The sequence below is a fragment of the Marmota monax genome, unplaced genomic scaffold, assembly GCF_021218885.2.
Source record: "Marmota monax isolate L192 unplaced genomic scaffold, Marmota_monax_Labrador192_F-V1.1 WCK01_AAM20220418_F8-fsc01089, whole genome shotgun sequence".
In the NCBI taxonomy this organism is placed as follows: domain Eukaryota; kingdom Metazoa; phylum Chordata; class Mammalia; order Rodentia; family Sciuridae; genus Marmota; species Marmota monax.
Genome location: NW_026692006.1, coordinates 2385 through 27840, shown reverse-complemented (window position 1 = coordinate 27840; position 25456 = coordinate 2385). Strand labels below are relative to the sequence as shown.

Genomic DNA, 25456 nt, shown 5'->3' with positions numbered 1-25456 from the left:
TAAACAACTGGAAATTGAACACAGGAGTACTTTAACACTGAGTTTTTTCCCCAGTGCTTTTTTTAAATCTTGAGACAAGGTTTTACTCAATTCCTGAAGTCTCACTAACTTGCTGAGGCTAGCTTTGAACTTGAAATCCTCCCATCTCAGCCTCCAGAGTTTCTGGGATTATAGATCAGGAGTATGGCAACACACTAAGCCATTGTTTGACTATTTTTAAAAGTGATGTTTTCTATAAAATCTTGGTTTTCTCAAAAACTACTTTTAAATGTGATATCTTTTTTAGGGGGAGTGTATCTCATGGAAGACAGAATGAATAAATTTGTTTAAATCAATATAGAGTGAATTAATTTGTCTGCAGGAACATTCATCTGCGAGCAATAAATATTGTCTTTCTTTTGTTATTAAATTTCTTTATAATAGAAAAAAAGAAATCATGCTCCATGTCACATTGTATTTCTCAGTCTGTTTTCCCAGAAGCAATGTTTGCTGAATTCATGCCCAATGACTAAAAGTTACACAAATAGGATCCTGTGGGAGCTGATGTAATTGAAACTCTGCATTAGATCATGCTACCTCCTGACTCCATGATAAATCAAACTGAATAAAAATTTTCACTCTAGAAAGTACTATTTAGATTCACAAAGAGATACTTTATCAAATATTATTTCAATTAAGTTTTTTTAAAATGTTTAATTCCATTGCCTAAAATATTTAATCTCAAAGGGCTCCCATCTAATTATCCAGTTCTATTTGTGGCCTGCAATGTAAAAGCTCCTATTAACATTTCAGACTCCTCTGCTAAAAATAAAAGCAGTGACCCAAGATGGGTGTCTGCACCTAGAGAGAGATAGGACACCTGCTGGCTATTTATTGGTAGATATCTACAAAAGTAGTAAGTAGGTAAAATTTAGCAGAAGGAAAACATTTTTTTCAGAACTAAAAGATAAATCTGTAAGGCATTATTTGAGGGTAGGGGTAGGAAGTTTAAAGTCATCCTAGAATATGAGAATTGCTGTATAAACAATAGATGGCCTACATTTGTATTCCCAGGTGTTTCTTAGAGTAGTACATCTGAACACAGTATACCTACTATATACACAGTATATCTAATATGTATTTACTAGTCATCTTCTATTTTTCTCATTCATGTTTCTTAATTTTGAGAATACAGATCATTCAAATTTTTAACTAAATTTATTCATAAATATATTTTTGATGACATTATAAACAAGATTAATTTGTTTTTCAGATACTTTACTCTTAGTGTATAGAAATGTTCACTCTTGGATCTTGCAACTTTATTGAATCTGTTTATCAGTTCTAACACCTTTTTTTGTGGAGTCTTTAGGGTTTCTTGTATAAACCCTGTTTCCCTGTTTATCATGTCCAAACAGAAAGAATTTTGCCTCTTATTTTCCAATTTGAATGTCTTTTTTTTTTTTTTTTTACTTGTGTGGCTGCTCTGGGTAGGACTTCAAGTTCTATATTGGATAAAAGTGGCAAGTCTGTGTATTCTTGTTTTATTTTTGGTCTTAGAGGAAATGTTTCAATGTGCATGAAGACGACTGATTAGCTAAGGGTTTGTGATGTGTGGCCCCTGTACATTCCTTCTATACTTAATTTGGTGAGAGCTTTGACCATGAAAGGATGTTAAAATTTGTCAATATTTTCCCTGACTATTGCATTGATCATATATTATGTATCCTTCATTGTACTCATGTAGTAAATAGCACCATTATCTGCAGGGGAAAATCCCCAAAACATCCCACAAATGCCTGAAAAGATAGCATAGAATGATATATTTGTGGGTGAATATATATATGCTATTGTATAATGGTTCAGAATAGTCTTTATGAATATATTGAATTTCTGTGGTTTCTGTTATAGTGTTATGATATCTCTTTTCATTCTTGATGTTGTTTCAGTCTTCTGTCTTTCCCTGTTAGTCTATCTTAAGATTAATTTATTATCTTTATTGATTTCTATATGTTGAACCAGCGCCACATCCTTGGGATGAACTCCACTTGACTATGGTGCACTATCTTTTTAATATGTGTTTGTATGCAATTTGCCAGAATTTTGTTTAGAATTTTTTAATCTATGTTCATCAGGGATATTGGTCTGAAGTTTTCTTTCCTTGATGTATCTTTGTCTGGTTTGGTGTCAGGGTGATATTAGCCTCATAGAATGAGTGTGGAAGGGTTCCCTCCTTTTCTATTTCATGGAATGTTTTGAGGAGTATTGGTGTTAATTCTTCTTTGAAAGTCTTGTAGAAGTTGGATGAGAATCCATCTGATTCTAGGCTTTTCTTAGTTGGTAGGCTTTTGATGGCATTTTCTATTTCATTACTTGAGATTGATTTGTTTAAATCATGTATGACCTCCCCATTCAGTTTGGTTAAGTCATATATCTCTAGAAATTTGTAGATATCTTCAATATTTTCTATTTTATTGGATTATAAATTTTCAAAATTTATAATTTTAGACATGTGCATTGTGATATTTCCTTCTTCACCTTGTATTTTAGTGATTTGAGTTTCCTCTCATTTTCTCTTTGTTATCATAGCCAGGTATTTATCTATTTTATTCATTTTTTTCAAAGAACCAACTTTATATTTTATCAATTTTTAAAATTGTTTATTTTGTTTCAATTTCATTTATTTCAGCTCTGATTTTAATTATTTCCTGTCTTCTACTGCTTTTGGTATTGATTTGTTCTTCTTTTTCTAGGGCCTTTAGATGTAGTGTTAGGTCATTTATTTGTTGACTTTTTATTCTTTTAATGAATCCACTCAATGCAATAAACTTTCCTCTCAGTACCTCTTTCATAATACCTCAGAGATTTTTATATGTTGTATCAGTGTTCTCATTCACCTCTAAGAGTTTTTTATTTCATCCTTGACTTCTTTTTTATACAGTAGCTTATATTTTTTATTTTATTTTGATTTCTAATTACATTTCATTGTGCTCTGATAGAATGCAGGGTGCTATCTCTGTATTTTTGTATTTACTAAGAGTTGCTTTGTGGCATAAAATATGGTCTATTTTAGAAAAGGAGCTGTGTGGTACTGAGAAAAAGTATATCTGCTCAATGATGGATGAAGCATTCTATATATGTCTTTAAGTCTAAATTATTGATTGTATTATTTAGTTCTATATTTTCATTATTTAGTTTTTATTTGGATGATCTGTCCACTAGTGATGAAGGTGTGTTAAAGTCACCTTGTATTATTTTATTGTGGTCTATTTGACTTTTGAAATTGAGAAGGGTTTATTTGATGTACTGAGATGCTCCATTGTTCAGGGTATAAATATTTATAATCATTATGTTCTGCTTATATAAACTTCCCTTAAGAAGTATGAAATGTGCTTCTTTGTCTCTTCTGATCAACTTTATTTTGAAGTTTACTTATCTAAGAGAATGGAAACCTCTGCTTGTTTACACAGTTCATATGTGTGATAAGTTTTTTCCTATCCTTTCACTTTCAGCCTGTGGATACTTTGCCCAAGAGGTGAGTCTCTTAAAGACAGCATATTGTTGGGTCTTGCTGTTTAGTCCAATCTGCCAGTCTATGTCTTTTGATTGATAAGTTTAGGCCATTAACATTCAAGGTTATTATTGAGATATAATTTGTGTTTTCTGTCATGTTGATTTATTCCTGTAATTTGATTTATCTTAGTTTCTCATTTGGTTGGATGTCACTTTAGTGTAGATCTTCTCTTTGCTAGTTTTTATTTTTTTTCTTTTCACTTCATCTTATTAGAATATTTTGTTGAGAATGTTCTGTAGTGTAGGCTTTCTAGTTGTGAATTCTTTTAATTTTGTTTATCATGGAAGGTTTAATTTCATCTTTAAATCTCAAACTTAATTTTGCTATATATAAAATTCTTGGTTGACATTCGTTTTCTTTCAGAGCTTGAGATATGTTCAAGACCTTCTAGCCTTGAGGGTCTTGGTTAAGAAATCAGTTGAGATTCAAATTGGTTTCACCCTATATGTAATTTGATTTTTTTTCTTACATAGCCTTAAAGATTTTATCTTTATCCTGTGTGTTACTCATTTCATTATAATGTGTCTTGGTGTGGGTCTGCTGTAATTTTGTACACTTGGGGTCTTGCAAGCCTCTTCTGTTTGATTTTCCATTACATTCTTTAGATTTGGGAAATTTTCTGCTATTATATCCTTGAAAACATTGTGCATTCCTTTTGTTTGTATCTCTGCTCCTTCATCTATTCTGATCACTCTTAAATTTGATCTTTCTTGGATGTTCTGTTCATGATTTCTTGCCATCTTCTCTGCATAGTCAGCTCAGCTTTCAGGATTACATATTTTGTCTTCATCGTCCAAGGTTCTGTCATCTTCCAAGTGGTCTAGTCTGTTGGTGATGCTTTCTATTGAATTTATAATTTGATTTACTGATGCCTTCTTTTCAAGGATTTCTGCTTTTCTTTTCACAATCTCTAATTCTTTATTGAAGTGGTCTTTCACTACCTGTATTTTTTCTTTGATTTCACTCCTTGTACTATCCTTTATTTCATAGATCAATTTAACTATGTACATTCTGAATTCCTTGTCGCACATTTCTTCCACTGTAATTTCAGTGGCTTCTGTTGTTGAAGCATCTGGTTTGTTTGGGGTGCTTTATTTCCTTGATTTTTCATGTTTTTACTGTGTTTTCCCATCTAGAAGTATGGATCTGAGGCAGCATAAATTCTACCCTGAGACCTATAGTGTCCCTGAAGTTTTCCAGCGCTTCATCTTTAATGGTGAGACCAATATCTACAGCACCCAGTGTACACAATATATAGTCTAAAACCTATCAGCTCCCACTAAAGCATCTACTGCTCTCTCGTGTTAAACCAAAATGATGAGTTCAATAACTATCTATGGTACAAAAAGAAAATTCGCTAAAATGGTTTACCATTTCAAATGGTGGATGAGAGAACAGAGTAGTATGAGATATTCACAAGGGAGGAAGAGAGAAGTTAGAAGTAAAAATTCACAGGAAGAGTGGAAGAGGGGCTGACAGAGATTGGCTGTTGTTTGAAGAAATGTTGGAAAAAAATCCAAGAAAATAGGAGAGATGAGGAATATGAACAAAGAGAAAAAATTAAAGACTCAAGAATACAAAAAAAATGTAAAACACCAATCATGTATTATTGTCCTCCACACACTGATGCATAAAAACATCCTGTTCCAAATATGGTAGAGATTAGCAAATCAAAAAATAAAATAAAATGAATCTTGTTGGAAAGCTGAACGGACTCTGTCGGTGTTCAACAGATTCTCAGCCCTGTCTCTGAAGTCTCTCAGGATCACCAAACCCAGGTCAGCCCTCACAAACCCAGTCTCTATCCCACTGATCTGGGTTTCAGATACCTCAGGCTCAGCCACGCTGCAGTCCCAAGATCTCAATGTTGCTCCCAGTGGCAGAGAGACCACCAGGGATACACTCATGCAAAGGAGCAACCCCAAGATGAAGCAGCAAGACAAGGGCCACCAGCACTCTCAGCAAGAAGACCCCAGGCTCCTCCAAACCCACAGGCACCCCCACACTGGACCTGCAGGTCCCAGCTGGAGTCCCCCCACAGAGGCTCTTGTGGTGGTAAACTTGCTGGCACCTAGGACCCAGCTCCTGGCTGGTGTCCCCAAATGGGTGCAGCCACGTGCAACCAAACCTGGAGTCTCCCTGGAAGAGTTCTCTAGGCCATGGTAGCAGCAGCGTTAGTGGTGGTGGTTTTTGGCAGCAGTGGGTCATCAGCAACAGCAGCAGATGTAGCCACGGCAACAGCATCAGCAACTGCAGCTGTGGGGACAGTGTGACCAGGCAATGTCCAGGTGTCAGTAGCAGTGTTGGCTTCAGTTACTTGCGGGGAGTGGTGTTTTCTGAGGCAGCAGCACCCAGAAAGAAGACCTCGAAGCCACCTCAGAATCAGAGATGCAGCCATGACGGTATTGAAAGGAGATTTCCTGTTCAGTAGCAGATTCCACAGAGGTAGCTTGGGAAGTAGAGTCTGAGGTAACTGAGGCAAGCGAGGCCATGCCTAGAGAAGAGACCTCTGGGCACTGCAGTGGCATCTGCAGCCTCAAATCTTACTTTTTAATCCAGGAAGTTAATCTATATATTTTTACAATTTTTTTTTGTTTTGTTTTGATACCATGGATTGAACTCAGGGGCACTCAACCATTGAGCCACATCCCCAGTCCTAATTTGTATTTTATTTAGTGACAGGACAGGATCTCACTGAGTTGCTTAGCATCTCGCTTTGGCTGAGGCTGGCTTTGAACTCGTGATTCTACTGTCTCAGCCTCCCAAGCTGCTGGTGTTACAGACATGCACAACCGTGCCTGCTGATTTATTCTTTATAGATACACATGGCAGTAGAGTATATTTTGACACCTTATAATACATAGATTATAACTTAGTCTAACTATGATCCCAGTCTTGTGATTACACACACTGGGGAATTTCACTGGTAGGGTATTCTTATGTGAACATAGGAAAGTTATGTCTGATTTATTCCACTACCTTTCCTATTCCTACTCCTGTTCCTTCCCTTCATTTCCCTTTTTCTAATCTACTAAATTTTATTCTACAGACCCTTCCTCACTGCTTGTTTTGTTTTAGCATCCATATATCAGAAAAAAACACTCAAACTTTGGTTTTGGGGGACTGGCTTATTTCAGTTACATGATAGTCTCCACATTCATCCATTTACTGGCAAAAGTCATAAGTCATTTGTTTTTACAGCTGAGTAATATTCCATTGTGTATATATACCACATTTCCTTTTCCCCTTCATCTGTTGAAGGATACCTAGGTTGCTTCCATAGATAAGCTATTGTGAGTCAAGTTGCTATACACAATGATGTGGCTGCATCACTGTAGTATCCTGATTTTAAATCCTTTGGATATACAACAATGAGTGGTATAACCAGGTCAAATGGTGGTTCCTTTTCTAGTTTTTTGAGGACTACATTTTTTAATTGGGGCATTTAATCTAATTATAGTAAATTAATAATTGAAAGGTAAGAACTTGCTACTACCATTTTTTAAAAATTAGTTATGCATTGCAAGATGACATTTGGGTCAAAAATGGTAGTAATCCTGTAACATTATATTGCTTAGTGATGCAGTAGCCACTTTAGATTGTGTAAGTACTCTCTGATATTTATGCACTGACAAAATCACAAAATAATGTACCTCTCTAACTGTCCTTATGTTTACAGGATTCAGTACTTTATTTTCTTGTCATTGGTGGATTCCTTGTTCCTTTTGAAATGGTTTTGAAATTGTAGATACAATGGAGGACAGTACAGGAACATTATCTACAATAGCCAAAGCATGGAAACAACCTAAGAGTTGTTAATGGACAAGAGGCTAAAGAAATTATGGTATTTACAATAAGATATTATTCAGTTTTTAAAAGAAAGTCTTATCATCTGGTACAATGTGGTTGAAGTTGGAGGACAAGTAAGTATTGCAAGTTGGAGACAAATATTGCATGAGCTCTCTTACCTGCTTATTTCAAAATAGTTAAATTCATAAAAAAGAGAGAAGAATGGTGGTGGCCAAGGATGTAAGATAAGAGAGCAAGGGAGTGCAGCACCTCATCAAAGGTAAAAATTTGCATTTATAAGTTGTGGAGAACTAGTGTATACCATGGGGACTATAGCTAATAATAATGCAATGCGTACCTGAAATTGCTAATAGACCTTATTACATGGACATGTTAATTAGCTTGATAATAGAAATCATTAAACAGTGCACATATTATAGACCTTAGAGATATAACATATTTATTTACTAATTATGCCTAAATAAAAACTTTAATTTTTTTTAAATGCAAAAAAGATATTTCCTATAGAAACATTCTAAATTTAATCAAAGTCAGTATCCTATTTGAAAATTTCACTCCAAAAACATATTTGAATAAAATTACATTAATAAAGATCAAATTTTGACAATTTAAACCCTGTGTTGAAGAATACTTCCTTGAGCACAATCTTTTCCTCACTCATTATGTACAGATAGCATATGTATTTTATTTTACAAGAGTCTTGCTGAAAATTAAAATTTTGAAGAAATTAAAATTTGTGAAAATTATTAGGCTTCAACTTGAAATTTTATGAATAAGTGTTGAAAAAGTCATGTGTCACTTAGGGATTATCATACTTTCTGAAAGATGCATCATTAGACAATTTCATCATGTGTAAAACTTACAGGGAAGATGTACATAAACTAAGAAAGCTACAGCCCCACTAGGGATTGTAATCCAGTGGGGCCTTTCTCTTGTATGCAGTTCATTGCTTATTGAAGTACCATTACATGGTTCATGGCTAGTACATCCTGCATGTTATATAAAAGATATTGTATACCTATGTGCTCCCACATTCTCTTCCAATATGTTGGTACATATTTTGCATGTTATTCCTAACCTGGAGTTTTTTTTCTTTCAAACATAACTTGGAGCTCATTTCCTATCTGTGGATGGAAAGCTTTCTCACTCTTTATTTATGCAACATAATATTCAACTCATGGTTTAATTATGTGCCCTTTGTATGGACCCCTGGCTATTTCTCATCTCTTGGCTATTAATAAAGATGTTGCAGTTAATAACTCTGCACATAACATTTCACTTTTAATGCAGTTGGAATTCTAGGATAGACTTCTAGACAGGGGAGTGTTGTGTCAAATTATGTATGCATTTGTACTTTTGTGAGCTGGCTATAAAATTATATTTTCTTTCACTCTACCCCAGTGAAAGTTCAGCTCTTTATTTCAGGTTATACATCGGAAAGAACATCTCAAAACCTCCCCTGATGATCCACTTTGTGCAATTATTCTCACTGTACCTTGATTAGCAGGATGGTTCTGTAATACCTACTGTAAGAGAAGGCACCCAACAGAGCTTGGTGGGGGGGAGGGTGCTAGTGGCTCTGAAGTGGGAAGTCATTCCTATGAGGAGGACATCTGGAAGACAGAGCAGTGATGTCTCTAGGAAAAATAGGCAGTTCAGTGGGACCAAAGCCAAACACTATTTAATATTGAAGGAGCCTAGAGGAGTGTTCTCATCCATCATTCTCCTGCAGGAAAAACTAGAAATGAGGAAAATGGATTTTTTTTTGTTCCTCAGCCTGCTCACATATCTATTTCATAATCTGACAGATTTTTTTAAAGTTTCTTCCATTTCTGAAATTCTTACAGCACTTGAAAAATACCGTGACTTTAGAGCATGTGTTTAAAACATTACTTCATTACATCAAACAGACAAGAAAACTCAACCTAAATTTTTCAATAATAATTTCTAAGGACCTGGATCTGTGTTTGATGAAATCAGTCTTTTCTCAGTTAACGTCTTAGTCAGACCTATGCACTTAGTAAATGGGAGATCCAAAGACAGGATCTAGCTTAAGACAGTAATACAATGTAGTTAAGGACCAAGATCATCCCTCCCTCCACCCATGCAATGCTTATTTGCTTCCTTCACATTAAGCTTATCTTGCAAGTAGGAGACAAATATTGCATGATCTCATTTACATGCATATTGCAAAATAGTTAAATTCATAGAAGAAGATAGAAGAATGGTGGTGACCCAGAATCTAGCATAAAAAGGTTGGGGAAGAGCAGCACCTTATCAAAGGTAAAAACTCACAATTCTAAGTTGTGGAGAACTAGTGTATAGCATGGGGACTATAGTTAATGATAATGCAATGTTTACCTAAAATTGATAGTAGACCTTAAGAGCATTTAGACAGGTGAGTGGCAATTATTAAAGCTGCAGCATGTGTTGTTTCTATGTTGGTTAAAAGGAATCAACTGTAAACTTTTAGCAATCTCTATAAAATACAGAGGGAACAAAAGTTTTGATAGCAAGTATGGAAATTAAAGAAAGGGAGTGGAGTTGTAGCTCAGTGGTACAGCGCTTGCCTAGCATGTGTGAGGCACTGAGTTTAATTCTCTGTACCACATATAAGTAAATAAAATAAAGTTCCATGAACAACTAAAAAATATGTATTTAAAGAATTTTTTAAAAGAAAATTAAAGAAAAATAATACAAACTTTATTCTAAAGAAAGACTGCATCAGGGGTAGATCATATAAAAATCAAACTTTCACTCTTTAGGCTATAATTATTAAGAGTCACCACTTGCCAGGTATTAACAGCCAATGCGAAGGGCTAGGGGGTTGCAGGTCCTTGGCATTTGGGAGGAACAGCAATGTGACACATGTGCCTGGGCCAGGTTGTAGGATGTGGGGAAGGCAGGTCACAGAGGTAAGAGGATGTCATATTGTATCTGAGGGGTTTTCTTTTGAAAAAAAACAGGAAATTAAAGATTAAAAACAGGAAATAAATTTGGAGGGCTTTTAGGAAGATAGAACAGTAGGCATACATTTTTATCAACTTCATTCTGGCTGCTGAACTGAGACCAGGCTTTCATTTAAGATTTTGCTTTAAAATTATGTTCATAAATTATTTTTCACCAAAAGATTCTCCATAGAAGCCTCCAATCACTCTCTCATTCATTTATACATACATTTATATATTCATTTATTCATTTGTCAAAGTCCATGGAATACTGACTGTTTTTCAGCACTGTTCTGTGTATGGGGAGTATCTTGAAGAACCTGAGATTCTCTGCTCTCAGTAGAGGATCCTGAGAGATGTGTAAAATCAGTAGAGTTTACCGATCCAGATGAATTATATGATCTATTTTAAATTAATAAAAATAGGTATCAGTGGAAGAGAAATTTTATTGAGAACACACAATAATATTCAAAGCTTTCAAATGTGTGATAATTTGAATGGTTCTATTTCATAAATTTACTTTATGGACTATTAAATTTATTCTGCAAAATTTTATATATATAGAATTATACACATGAAAAGATATGTATTACACATGTATGCATATTATATATTATTCCTATGTGCACATTGCATATTATATGCATACAATACATACATATATGCTATGTTTACATGTTATACATGTATATGTACATGTACACTATATATACATGTGTGTATATTTGCGGATGTGAGGGAGGATGTAAACTCAAAGATTTCAAAATGTTGAAAGTAAGCAAACCACTTCAGGAATGTATCTCAGCCCTAAAAGAAAAAAAAATGTTTTTAGTCATTATAAAGTTGTGAAGATGTGAGATTTCAGGGAAACATATTTAACTCTAACTGCTTCAATTCCAAATGCATTTGCTGCTATTAAAATAGTTCACATTGTGTTTGCATTCATTTGACTCACAGAGCAAGTTAACATTTTTTATGGAATTTTCATTTGTTTCCTATATTCAATACACTAGAAATGATGAAAAGTTTTTGGATGGCATTTCCCTTGGATGTAATGTTTACATTGATTCTCCTTTTACACAAAGACCACCATGTCTAAGGAAGTAGAGGGTTCATTTCCCCATCAGGGAAACCAGACTAGTGGATGAAAATATATATCCCCTTGGGATTGGTTCAATGGTAGAGCAGCTCCCTAGCATGTGTGAGGCCCTGAGATCAATCCCCAGTGAAGAAAGAAAGAAAGAAAGAAAGAAAGAAAGAAAGAAAGAAAGAAAGGAAGGAAGGAAGGAAGGAAGGAAGGAAGGAAGGAAGGAAAATATATCACCTTATTAGGCATCTTCAACAGTTGACTGAAGGTTACTTGTATACCTGGATATTGGAAACTGAAAGGTCTCAAAATTCCCATCATTGATTTGAGCAGGATTGACAAGACAGCTAAGAAATTTGGATTATGATCTCAGTGTAGGTCTTACTCACTATGTATTCTGATGTGCAATTTGCCTTTTCAAGGTCAAGTTTTCTGATTTATTTCCCCATTCAAGATTCTGGGCTTTCTGATATCTAAAGTCTCTTGTAAGTCATCTGAAAATTTTATGACTTTTTATTTGATTTTATCTCTTCTTAAAAAACAGTCTTTCTATAATATTTGGAAAGAATTTGTGGAGACAGTTGATGTCATATAACCATTTCAATTCAGCAAGTAGTTTTTTAAGCATAAAACACAGACCTTGTTTTACATACATGTAGTATATGTAGTATATATGAGATGAGTTTAGCAATATGTGTTACAGTAAATGTACACATAAAATTTACTGGAGGACTTCTGCTCTGGGTAGCCTTTTGTGAATGTCTCATTATAGTTTAGGACTCTGCTATATTATAGTAATGAAACAGTAGTAATGACTATTATTTACAGAGTATCAGACACAATTCTAAGTAGTTTACATCTACTGATTAATTTACTCCTTTGCATATTTTGGTCTCTTTATCATTATCAGAACATGGGAAAGCAAGGCCCACAGAATTGAAGCAGTTTCTCAAATTCATAGAGCTACAAAGTGTCAGATCCAGTATTTAATGTTCTATAGATTGATGCTCCACTTTTCTTCCTTGAATCATATTTTAATGTGAAATTTTAAAAACATATACAATGCTATTGTTACTGACCCAAGTTTCTTTTTCCCACAGCACAGTATGCCATTCACTGAAACTACAGGTTTTGCAAGAAAGAAACAGCTGATTCTCATGATGCTCAAGCTCAGACATGTGATAATAAGTCTCAAATATGCCACCCCAAAGAAAAGTTTAGGGGTATTGATGGGATAAAGAAGCAGGGTGGTCTGAGGAGTGGATAAAAGCATTGTATGAAAGCAGAGAGAAGTAATCCGTGGACTGCATTTGTGTAATAACCTTCATGCTTCTTCAGAGAAGGCGTGCTCAGAACATGGCTGCTTCTAAAATCAGAAAGGAAATCAAGCCACTAGGAGCAAGCTAAATTAGAGACTTATTCAGGTTTTCTGTTAATTTTACTCTTCGGTCTCCTAATCCAAGGAAACAATAACATGGATAAATTAACCATCATTTCATGACTCTTGCCTAAGAGTTGAAAGATCTAGAGTCCCATTTTCAATATTCTCATTACACAGAAGTGTAACATGTACTACAGAAAAAATTTGATTATTATGAAGTTCATTAATTATAGTTTTTCTGCTCAAACTCTAGATCAATTTTGATTCAGTGCCTACTATTTACCTACTTTTAAGTAAAAATAAATTACTCATGAACAGGAGGCCCAATATTCTACTTTAAAATGCCTTATTCCCTGGGTAATTCTTTTTTATTGTGTTCTGTTCGTTCAAACAGAGGACGATTTATTAAAAAAAAAAAAGTGTTGGACATTTGTTTACTGCTACTTGGAAGTTCATTATAGCTGTAACAAAATGATACTTCTTTCATCTTCTGTCCCTTCCATATGGAGGCGTTTCTGTAAGGTGGCTCCTTGAAAGTAGCACAAAATTCTATTTGGTATTTTCTTTGGATTTGGTATACTTTTATAATCTGATAAAAAATAATGAAATATTAATTGTTTATTTTCTGTGGGTTGTATAAAGTTGTGTTGATTTAATAATTTATAAAAACTTATAAGTCAAAGGTTGAATGTTTATTTTGTCACCTGGAAACTAGAGAGAAATAAAGAAATAAAATTAAAAAAAAACAGCTACAGGAAACAGCCCAGGAAAATAGAAGGAAGATCAGTGAAGTAGAGCAAGAGGATCAAAGGAGAGGGAGCAGGGACAAGCAAAGGGAGAAACTGTGGAATGAAATCGACCAAATTATGCTGGGTACATATACCACAGTGAATTCTGCCTTTATATGTACCTGTAAAACACCAACTGAAAAAAGAACAAATAAATAAAAGGAAGACCAGTAGAGGATGGGGAAGAGAGGGAGGGAGGAAGGGAAGGAAAGAGAAAGTACTGGGGATTGAAATGGAGTACATTATATTCCATGCATGTAGGAATATGTCAGAATGAACCCCAATATTATCTATAAATGTAAAGCACTAATAAAAATCATTTCAGTAAAACCCTCTAAATGGAACTCACGCCCACATGGACCAGGTGAATTAACCTTGCTACTGGGGGAGTCATTCAATGATCATTTAGGCCAGAAATCCCTCCATACACAATTTGTAAGTTATTAGATTGGTCCATTGCTCACACTAGATAAATGATAATGTCCCCAACTCATTTACAAGTTAGGGTTTCTTCCTTCTGGAGAAAAGGGAGTGTTCCTCCAAAGACTGGAAGTTTTTTTACTCACATTATCTTGTCTCTTCTTTGTTGAAATTCCAGGGTGTAGTTGTTCAAATTTTATGTCTACTCATTTTTCTCCAAGTTTTATCTTCTTCTCTTTGATTATTTTGTTATAGTTAATATATTTCCTATGTGCAGATATTTGATTCAGCTCTAAAATTTGAGACATCTACTTAACAAGTATACATTTACAATGGAAGAGGAAAAACAGTTGTTTAAATTAATATTTTAAAGTTAGAGAACAGGGTTTTCTATAAGTCTTTGTATAGAACCAGATTCAGAAAGAAAATGAACATATGGGATCTGTTCAAGACTTATTAAGAATTTTAAAACAATTTAACAAAACGTTTAGCCAAGCACAGAGACAGTCTGATCAGGAAGCTCTGTAGGATTAGAGTCACCTTCCTATGAAGCCAGCTCTGCCTTCTTTTCTCCTGGATGGAATGCAGGAAAGAAAGAATGTTCTGGAAATATTGAATATTTATGTGTGAGATTAATCAATGTTGTGGTTTTTTACATTTTTTTTAAATCAATATATGTTTCTTCTTTTCACCACCCTGGTCCCTCCCTCCCTCCCTCCCTTCCTTCCTTCCTTCCTTCCTTCCTTCCTTCCTTCCTTCCTTCCCTTCTTCTGTCTTTCTTTCATCAAATGATTATAGAGAGCTTAGCAGCAAACTATAATCACAGATAGAGATGAAGCAAATGTGTCCTGGGGTATATACTAGTAAAAGTCATAGAACTGATAAAAAAAAATATTGACTTTAGGAATTTCAGAAGATTGTCAGGGCAAAATCTAAATGTTTTGTGTAGTCTGAGTTTCACAAGATCTATTTCTCTTTATAAACATCAAATAATTCCGTATACAAACAACAAATTCATTTATGTGATGAAAGGAAATTCTATACATAAGAGAAACAGAAAGCTAAATTCCTACAGTGTTTTTAAATGCTACCTAGCCAGATTTCCTTTCTCCAATTATGCTTGGAATAGGGATTCCGGGAGCCTGTAAAAATTAACTTAGAATTCTAGGAAAATTTTTATTTTGAAATTACTTGTTTTAACTAAAGATGAATATTAATTTTGTTTTGGTCCACTGCTCTTCATGTTTGGACCTGCTTCAGAAACATCAGAACCACCTGCAGTTTCTTAGATGCACTCTTTCTCAGGCCTTGCCCCAGACCTTCTGAGTTAGAGAGCCTGGATGGGGCGGGGGGGTACTTAGGCCAGCAGTGTGTTTAAGGAGCACATCAGCTTATGTCAACGCATGCTGAAATTAAGGACGTGGCACTACTGGTCTATTCCCTCCATTCTAAAGCCTTTAAATGAAGATTGTTATCAGTGTAATGAAATAGTAAAGATATTATTTAGATCAATTAACCTTTTAAATGTTATAAATTCATGGGACTTTTCAAAATTGAAAAGTAAATAGATGTAGGCATTGCATGATTAAAACTGGAATAAGTGTGGTACTTATAATGGCAGTCTATGATCAATTATATCCACATTATTTCCTATAGGGAATTTGAAAAATGTTTATTCATAGTATAAATTTTATTTAATTTTGTATAATCATTTATAGAAAAAAACATAACTCTTTGTAAAATTACCACCATACCTCAGATTTATATCATGCAAACCTCTCTTTCATTTCTTTCTTTCATTTCTAGTATTTATCTGTAAGAATTTATACCTTTGTATAAAATACTTTTATATGTTGTTTGCCTGAAGTCAAAATCTAAATTACAATAAAGTTTGCTTCTGAAATGGAAAATCCCCTGAAAAGAAACTTCCAGCCAATGAACACATTCTTAAGAGAACTTTCCACAGTTTTAGAAATGATACAGCACATTTTCATTCATCAGGTGCACAAAGAATTAAGTATCTGGTGCATCTGAAGTAGACTCTCATTTTATATACATGAACAAGTAAATTGAACAGCACATATGCCAGAATTATACCAAGTTTGCATTTTTTGTGTTCAGTACTGACATTTTAGCTTACAGAGCCAATATTAGTAAAAATTTTCTTTGAGGAATTTGGTACTTTTTTTTTGTATATATATATATATATATATATATATATATATATATATATATATACACACACATATATAGTTATACTATGTGAAGATATCTCTATATAATTACATATGATATGTATATATACACACATATATATATGAGTTATTATATAAATTGAAGTAGTATAATATATATTAAATTTAAATAATAGCTACAGGATCTGGACATTTGTAGGCTTTTTCTGAGAGGAATATATTATATCCTTCAGAAAACTCTTCCATAATCTGCAGGTAACTGAGTGAAATTCAAAGGCACCTGTACAGAGTATGCAGTGGCGAGCGTGAGGCCTCCTTTGCCCTGCATCACAGATGAGTTAGATTCTTTGAAAACTAGTATCGAACAGCAGACACATTGGTAATATTTAAAGATTTAGGAGTCATCAGGCAGGACTTCATTCTCATTATCTTCAGATAATGTAATGATGGAATCTAGGATCTTGAGACTTACATAGGTTAAAATAATTTTCATGGAAATTTACTGCTTTATAGCAGTTATACCACAGTGCAATATTAGTTCCACTGTTTAACAGTACATATTTATCTCTCAGGCTTATATTTCAAAATATTTTCCATTTCCAAAATAATAGGTATTTTAAATTGTCTACAGGAATTCAACAGCTGCTTTCTCAATTTTCATGGTGTGAACAGAAACCACTACTTAAAATGGCAGGGAGAAATTTGAGGACTATGTGCAAATCAGGTCTGTGAATAATGGTCATTACCAGGGATACATATTGCTGGGAAGCTGTTAAGCAAGAAATTTGAAACCTTTTTTTTTTTCTTCAAATGGAAGATCTTATTCTATAACTTGAATTCTAATGTTCAATAACAGCTTATGCCTCGTTGGTCACTCCATAAAATGTGTGAGATACGGACCATTACATTTAGGTTCCAGTTGATTGGGTTTTAAGTGTGAAGCTTCAGGGATATTATTCACTGAAGTGGGATGTGAAGTTTAAATATATCACTTTTGTTCCTTTTGACAAACACATCCAACAGGAGCAATGCTTACACCCAAGAAGGCAGAGACTTAATGGGAATGTGGCTATCAGAAAACTGATCAGATCAATCTTGTGCTGATACACACTGCTCCCCCAAATGTGATCTATCCATGTAACAATATCTAGTTCCATCATAAAAAGAAGTTCTGACACATGTTAAAATAGGGTAAGCCTTGAAAACCAATGCTAAGTGAAAGACATAGTCATAAAAGGCCCAAAGTTGTACAATTCCATTTATTTCAACTATCTAAAGTAGGTAAACCCAAAGAGAGAAAGTAGATTAATGGTTACCTTGGGATGAGGATAGCTTATTTAATGGATTTGGGGGTTCTTCTTGGGATAATAAAAAAATGTTCTGGAATAGAAAATCGTGAAGGTTGTACAATTGTGTATCTATCTAATGTCATTGATTTGAGCTTTTTACAATAGTTAAAATGGTAGAGATGTTATATTTTACATTATGTGTATTTTCTTGCAATAATAAAAAATCACTCAGGAAAAAATACAGGAAGAAGGGGCAGGCTTAAACAGGAAACCACAGTTTGTCTCGAGTGATATTTTTTATAAAGATAAGATCTCTTGAAGCAACAGGTCTCTATAGTTGATCATGGTGTCAAAATTTCTATTATATGCAACTTATTTCTAAATTGAAGTAAAAGCTACATCTAGAAGAAACTTTAAAATGTTTCCTGGACAAACTTAAAAATCTTTGGAAGAAGCAATACATTTAACTGCTTCCAATTCAGTGGATGTTAGTCTAATAGAGAATGATCAGTCTGTCTTTCAGAAGACCACGGGTGTAGACAGCTTCTCTCTTGAAGAAAGTTGGTCAAATTCTTCCAAGTCTGGAGCATCATGTGATGGCAGAGAGCAAGGTATTCCCTTGGATGGGCTCTCTACCTGGGGAGTTCTTGTCAACCACTGTAGAACATGGGTATGAATAGCTGATGGAAATAAAAAGAAATTGAAATTTATTTATTTATTTATTTATTTTTTAACTTTTACACAAATGGCCTTAGTAGCTTTATTTGTTAAAAGAGGTAAATAGGGAGCCTACATCATGGGAACAAATTTTTACTCCTCACACTTCAGATAGAGCCCTAATATCCAGAGTATACAAAGAATTCAAAAAATTGAACAATAAGAAAACAAATAACCCAATCAACAAATGGGCCAAAGACCTGAACAGACACTTCTCAGAGGAGGACATACAATCGATCAACAAGTACATGAAAAAATGCTCACCATCTCTAGCAGTCAGAGAAATGCAAATCAAAACCACCCTAAGATACCATCTCACTCCAGTAAGATTGGCAGCCATTATGAAGTAAAACAACAACAAGTGCTGGCAAGGATGTGGGGAAAAGGGTACTCTTGTACATTGCTGGTGGGACTGCAAACTGGTGCGGCCAATCTGGAAAGCAGTATGGAGATTCCTGGGAAAGCTGGGAATGGAACCACCATTTGACCCAGCTATTGCCCTTCTTGGACTTTTCCCTGAAGACCTTAAAAGAGAAATTGAAATTTAAAGACATTTTTGCACTTATATAAAATATCTGGAATAAGTATATTTTTAAAGATAGAAAATAGATGAGAAATTGCCACAATTAGGAAACAGGACATGAGAAATTTTTGACTGGTGAAAACAGAATTTTTGTTAGCGGTATGATAAATTTTGTGAAAAAAAGATAGTGATAGTTATAGAATACTGGTAGGAAAATTAATGTCCTTGAACTTTACAGTTAAAAATGATAAAATAGTAAAATTTATTTATATGTATATATTACCACAATTTAAAAAAATGAGGATAGGTGCTGGGTGGGGTGGCTCACTTCTCTAATCCCAACAACTCAGGAAGCTGAGGCAGGAGGATCACAAGTTCAAAGTCAGCCTCAGCCACTTAGTGAGGCCCTAAGCAATTTTGTGACACTCAAAATTTTAAAAAATAAAACAGAAAGGGTTAGGAATGTGGCTCAATGATTGAGAGTTCCTGCATTCAATCCACAGTTTTGACCCCCTCAAAGAGAGAGAGAGAGAGAGAGAGAGAGAGAGAGAGAGAGAGAGAGAGAAATGGCACTGAAGGGTGGGTCTGCTTGATCTCATTTTGAAGTTCTAGACTGAACTCCCCTATCAGTCAATACTGGTTGTGGCTTCTTTCTTGCCTGGGATAGCAATGTATAGGTGCATTCTGCTCTTGCTTTTATGGATCCCATAGTCAATTAGATTATGAAATATATGAAACAATAGGAACGAATATTATTCACTGAAGTGGGATATGAAGTTTAAAAATATCATGTTTGAAATATTGCCTTAGATGGTAATGTCTACATGTTACTCAACTTGAAATACAGAATGTCAAATATGTTATTTTGATCTGAACCAGGATCAATTAAATGGGTAAGATAAAAACAACAACAACAACAACAACAAAACTTACCATTATTTTCTTTGAAAATTTATTTCTTTTCATTTTAATATTTTAAAGTAGTATATTCAGAGATTATTGTTCTGATACAGCATATTCACATGATCAGAGGAAGTTATTTTGTATGTAATACCCCAATGTTCACCCTGCACCCTTATTTTAGGTATGTATTGTGTATACCCATGCCTAAATATATATTTCATGTGGACAATTATGGTCCAGAAGAAATTCAATTTGTATGTTATCAACAAGTGGAAACTGAAGTGGAAAATTGAAGCTACTTTCTGAATAATTCAGTATTCACCGCTTTCACTGAAAATATAGATATTTGATTTTAAAATGTAAATTTGTGTGCATGCCTTAAGAATTGATTAAATATATTTTATTTGGAAAATTACTTCATTCTTGAAACATGATTTTTATACATTATGTTTCTAAATAATCAATATTCCTAACATCTTGTGGTATTTTCAAATTTTCATGCATTATTATGAAAAAATAAATTACCAAACAAAATTATTCACATTTCCTTGTTCTCAATACACTGAGTTATTTAGCTATGGTCCAAAATTTAATTCCCATTGTATTTACAGAAAAAATAAGGGGAGTCTTTGTGGTATTTCATTAACTAGAAATATTATTTATTACTGTTCACAGAAAACTTAGATTAGAAACATTCAATTTTGTTCAATTTTAAGATGTTAATTCTTTATGACCTAAGTTGTAAAGAAGAAAAATTAGTCATATTAAGCTATTGAATTAATTATCCAGATGATTTAGCCTCTTGAATACTTAAAAAAATTGGGGCAAAAAAATTAGAGTATTTCTACTTGCCTCCTTTCTACTTCCTTCAATAGACACTACAATTTATTCTTTTTTCTGTTCTTCCCTGCAACTTGGGTTGACTGAAGCCCATGAATCCAAATAAACCACACGCTAAAGCAAAAGGGCACAACCTGATGTTTCTGGGACTAATGCCTTTTTATTCCATTCCACATTCTACTGAAAGAGTCCCCCAAAGCTCACTATGTGTTCATCATTGTCATGGTGCAGAAGGTCAGGTCCACCCTCATTATTCACAGCAGAATTTTAGATGGGAGAAGAGAGAAAGATTTGCCCTCTTGCTCAGCACTGCATGACCCCCTGTGGAAAGGTCATCAGGACCTCTCACCCGGGGAGGTGCTCCTCTACTCTTTGCTGTGGCAAACCTTGTCATTTCTGTGTCATTCACAGCTGTAGCTTTATGAGCAGACATAACAGGTCTGCTCACATTTAAAAGCTTCACTAGGTAAATAAGATGAATTTTATTTTATTCTACTCTGCTACTGCCTAAAGTTTTGGCTTCAGCTGGCAGGGTCCAGTGGCCTACTTAGATATTCAGATTATTCAGATTCAAATAGCATCTAAATACTACAGAGACCTCTCTCAACTAGCACTGATATACATAACACACACACACACACACACACATAAAAAATCTTGTACATTGGGTTCTAAGTCATCTTAACCTTGGCTCCCAGAAACGTGTTCAAACTGAATCGTATTCACAAATTGTCACCAAATACAACAAAAAGTTACTGCCTAAGTTTTTCGAGCTAAACAATAGCTGCATGTAGAGTAACAGGAAGTGTCTTCATCAGCTCGGTCTAGTGTAACAAAATAACAGACTGGGTGGCTTAAACAAGAATAATTGCAAACTGAGGAGAAAGAGTCAAATACAGGTAGTCTAAAATTCTCATTTTGCAACACTGATGAAATTGAGGGAGAGGGTGGTGAGACCTTAAAGACCACTGTCACATTATAGCCTTGCAATTGCTGTTATTGTGCTACCACAGAGGCTATGCATGGGGGTTATGTTGATAATGATTTAAGGACGTTCAGACCTGATGACTGTAATCCCAATTGAAATCACAATCTCATTTCTTAAGAGAAATGTTCAATGTAGGTTAATGTGGTTTACTCATTAGCCATTCTCACCCCTGAGTTATTACCAGGCTTCTGAGAAAAACCATTCATCAAGATAATTATGCTTTGCAGTTTAGTGCAGGATTAAAACCAACTATTTGATTTCTTTTTAAGAAAAAAATAAGTTTTTCACTTTCAAGAACATTGACATAGTTATATATAGGGACTTGGACTCTAGTGTAATTTAAAAAATCAGATAGTATTTGTTTCAAATATTTAAAAACTTAGTGAAGCCTTTGTTGAAAGAGCAAGCTATTTCTCCTCTAGAAAACAGCAGAAAAAAAAATTCAGAGGAAAAAATACGTATTTTAAGTGAAGATGAGGAATCTCAATTAGAACACAAAATTTACCAAAAATCATTTAATACATGGGCTCTTGAAGTATTAACCTTGCTTTGCATGATGTCTTGGCACATCCAGGGCTCCTCTTGATGTGAGTGTACAGCACCAATGGTGGGAATGGCATGCATGACATCAGGTATGTCCCTTTATTTTCTTTTTGTGTCAGTTGGATTTTTGTTGCTGTGATCAAGATACCTGGGAACGATTTAGAGAAAACAGGTTATTTTGGCTCATGGTTCAGATGTTCGGTCCATGGTCAATGGGCTCCACTGCTCTGATCCCAAGGTGAGGGGAACATCAGAGTGGAAGGAGGTGGTGGAGAATCTGTGCACACGAAGTCAGGAAGCAGAGGGAGATAGGGAAAAGGACCACTGGGAAGATGCAGCCTCCCAGGGCATGTCCCAAGGACCCACCTCCTGCAGTCACAGTTACCATCCGCCTGCAGTTACCATCCAGTGAGTCCATTCAAACCACGATGGACCAATTAGGTTACAGCCCATATAATCTAATGATTTCACCTCCAAATATTCCTGCACTAACACAGGAACATTGCGGGGATGAACATCTTAGATCCAAACCATAATTCTCTTTATCTACCCGCATCCTTCCCTCTTTCTTTCCTTTCTTTCTCTCTTTTTCTTTTTCTCTTTATCTTCCTTTCTTCCTTTCTTTTCCCGTTTCTTTCCTTTGTCTTTCTCCTTCTCTCCCTCCCTCTCTCTCTTTCTCTTGCTTGCTTTCCGTGCCAGAAATTGAACTGCAGCCTCAGACATCCCACGTCCCTGCTGTACATCTGAATTTTCTAATTTGTAACCTATGAAAATATTTATTTATCCTGAAAGGTTTTTTTTGGCATCATGAAAAATAAAAATATGATACTTTATTAGAAAGTATCTGAAATAAATTGTATATCTTTCTATAATTAACTTCAGATAATGATTTTGAATCTCTCCATTTGCCATTGAAGTCCTTCATGAATTTATTTAGCCAACAAATAGCTCTTGAGCATTGTCTATATTCCCGGGAGCTCTAGCGTCACTGACTTGGCTCTCCTGTCTTACCTCCCAACACACTGGTCATTGTAACCAAGGCTTTCATATTCCTGTATTTAGGTCTTAACAAAAAGAAAGAGGATGCTCTTTTTTTTAAGAGAGAAAGAGAGAGAAAAGAGAGACAGAGAGATAGAGAAAGAGAGAGAGAGAGAGAGAGAGAAAATTTTTTAATATTTTATTTTTCAGTTTTTGGTGGACACAACACCTTTATTTTATTTTTTTTAATGTAGTGCTGAGGATCAAACCCATTGCCCCACACATGCCAGGCAAGCGTGTTACCATCTGAGCCACATCCCCAGCCCAAGGATGCTGTTTTATTTGAATTCTCCTGTCATTTTTATATTAAATGGATGATGTATTCTAGAAACCTTGAATGCTTGTCCATGTTGATCTCTTCTCTGAGATGGCCTGTCTCCATACACGTTGTATCTCTTACATATTTGTGAAGTCATTTTATGCTAGTTGCAATCTCTAAAGCAGATAAAGACCAGCTAGAAATGTCTTTTTTATTCCCAGGCTAGATTTCTTGTTATTGCTGTTGTTGTTGTTTTTGCTGTTGTTGTGGTTGTTGTTGCAGTTGTTATGTGGTATGCAGAATCCAACCCGGGGCTTTGTGAACACAGAGCAAGTGCTTTAGCAGAGAACTACATCCCCAGACCCTGTAAATCTTCCTAGCAGTGAGGAATCCATACCTCTGTTCTCAGAACAGTGATTAGGGTAGAACTACATATGTAGTACACATAGAAGCCCGGAGGATGGTCTGAAGGTAGACCTCAAAAATTATCTGTACACTGTTTCCTTGTCTTTTAGTCATTCAGGGTTCCATATCGTCCCAAAGAAGATATAACTCCCCTGACAAAAGAGCCCATATCACAATCTTTACACATCAAAAATACCTGGAAGATGGCTAAATTTGACTCTGCTTAAATACATTTTGCAACCCTTTTATAAACCTAAATTTCTTTGTGTTTTAGAATGAATACCTATAAATAAATCAAAAGAATAATGTTTATAGCAATAGGGCACAGCATGTTTAAATTCTACGTATTTATTAGATGACCTTATTTCCAATTATTTATTTATATTTTAGTAGCTTTCATGGGATCTTCTTCTTATCATGAAACATGATATTAAAATATAATCATATGTTATAAAATATATTAGGCCTGTAAATGAAGAATGTTAAGATTTTTCCAATTTCTGCTGGACTATACAAATAGTATTTGATATTAAAAACTATGTTTACCTGAGATTTTTCTGTTGTATTATTATCACTTTGAAACAATTTGAACACTGGCTTTCTTATTTATGATCTACACTAATGTGTCTGGGTATGTCTTTGAGCCTCAGTTTGTTAATATTTGTAACGGATTCTGCATTAATATGTTCCTCCAAGGATTTTTTTATTGATTAATAACACATGAAGTGTTTTGAACCTGCTTGGTTTATGATAAGCAATATGCATATGACTATTAAATAATTGGACATCCACAGGTGACAGGGAGGCATTGGTTAGAACTGAGGTGCTGGGAATTTCAATAATGTTTTTTTAAGTTGACCTCTTGCAACTAGGGATCACAGTAGAAGTACTATAAACCACTAAATAGGTCTTCCCCAACTGACAAATGCCACATTTTCCAAAATTTCATTCAGTGATCCTTCAGTAGGAATCAAGAACACAGAAAATTGATGTAATGTAGATTGGTTCTAGAAAGTCTACTATTTATTTAACCACAGAAAATATGTTACAAAGAGCCAAGTAAAATTTTGAAAATTTACTTAGTATCATACATGCATGAATGAAAGACAAACAACACCCCCCCCAAAAAAAAAAGATTAAGTAAAATATGTCCCGCTATTGTTTAATCCATTTCATTAATCCCAGATATAATTTACAGCTAGATAAATTCACCTCACATATCTTCCTTTGCTCTCTAAAAATTGTTCCTTACCTTTCAGGTTCCCGGGGTAGCTGAAGTTTTTGATAAAACCTGAAACATTCCATTGCACTTTTCAAAGCCTGTTTTAAAATTAAAGAGCATTTCTTTCTTTTAAAGTTATTCATTCCTTTCAAACTGGCATAATAAAAAAGGTGTCACTTTCTTTGCTTGTCCAGAGAAGTACAGTTTTTGAGTGCTCATCCTACTGAAGGCTGTTGACCTTTGAAAGTGAAAACAGGATAATCAAATGCCTTTCTCCATGGGGGGCTGGGAGTGGGGGGGATTGACGCACAGTCCATAGCTAAAACCTTCACTCTTTGTCCAATAACAATTGATGTCTTTTAACTATGACACGGTAGCTACCGTTTCAAGCCTTTTTTTCATGTTTTAATTTATTATAATTAATTATACATGATAGTAGAATATATTTTGATAAATTTTACATATACAGAGTATAATTTCCCATTCTTCTGGTTGTATATGATGTAGAATCACATTGGTTGTGAACTCATGTTTGCACATAGGATAG

General features: G+C 34.6%; 1 long non-coding RNA gene across 1 annotated transcript; it reads right to left on the bottom strand.

The window, feature by feature from the left end:
- Positions 1–17483: 17483 nt before the first annotated feature.
- On the bottom strand, positions 17484–25162 carry LOC124097144 (uncharacterized). Its single transcript, XR_006853142.2, has 3 exons — positions 24940–25162; positions 21986–22133; positions 17484–18151 (listed from the first exon to the last, which is right to left on the bottom strand). It is a non-coding gene; the product is annotated as an uncharacterized LOC124097144 (long non-coding RNA).
- Between the last annotated feature and the right edge of the window lie 294 nt (positions 25163–25456).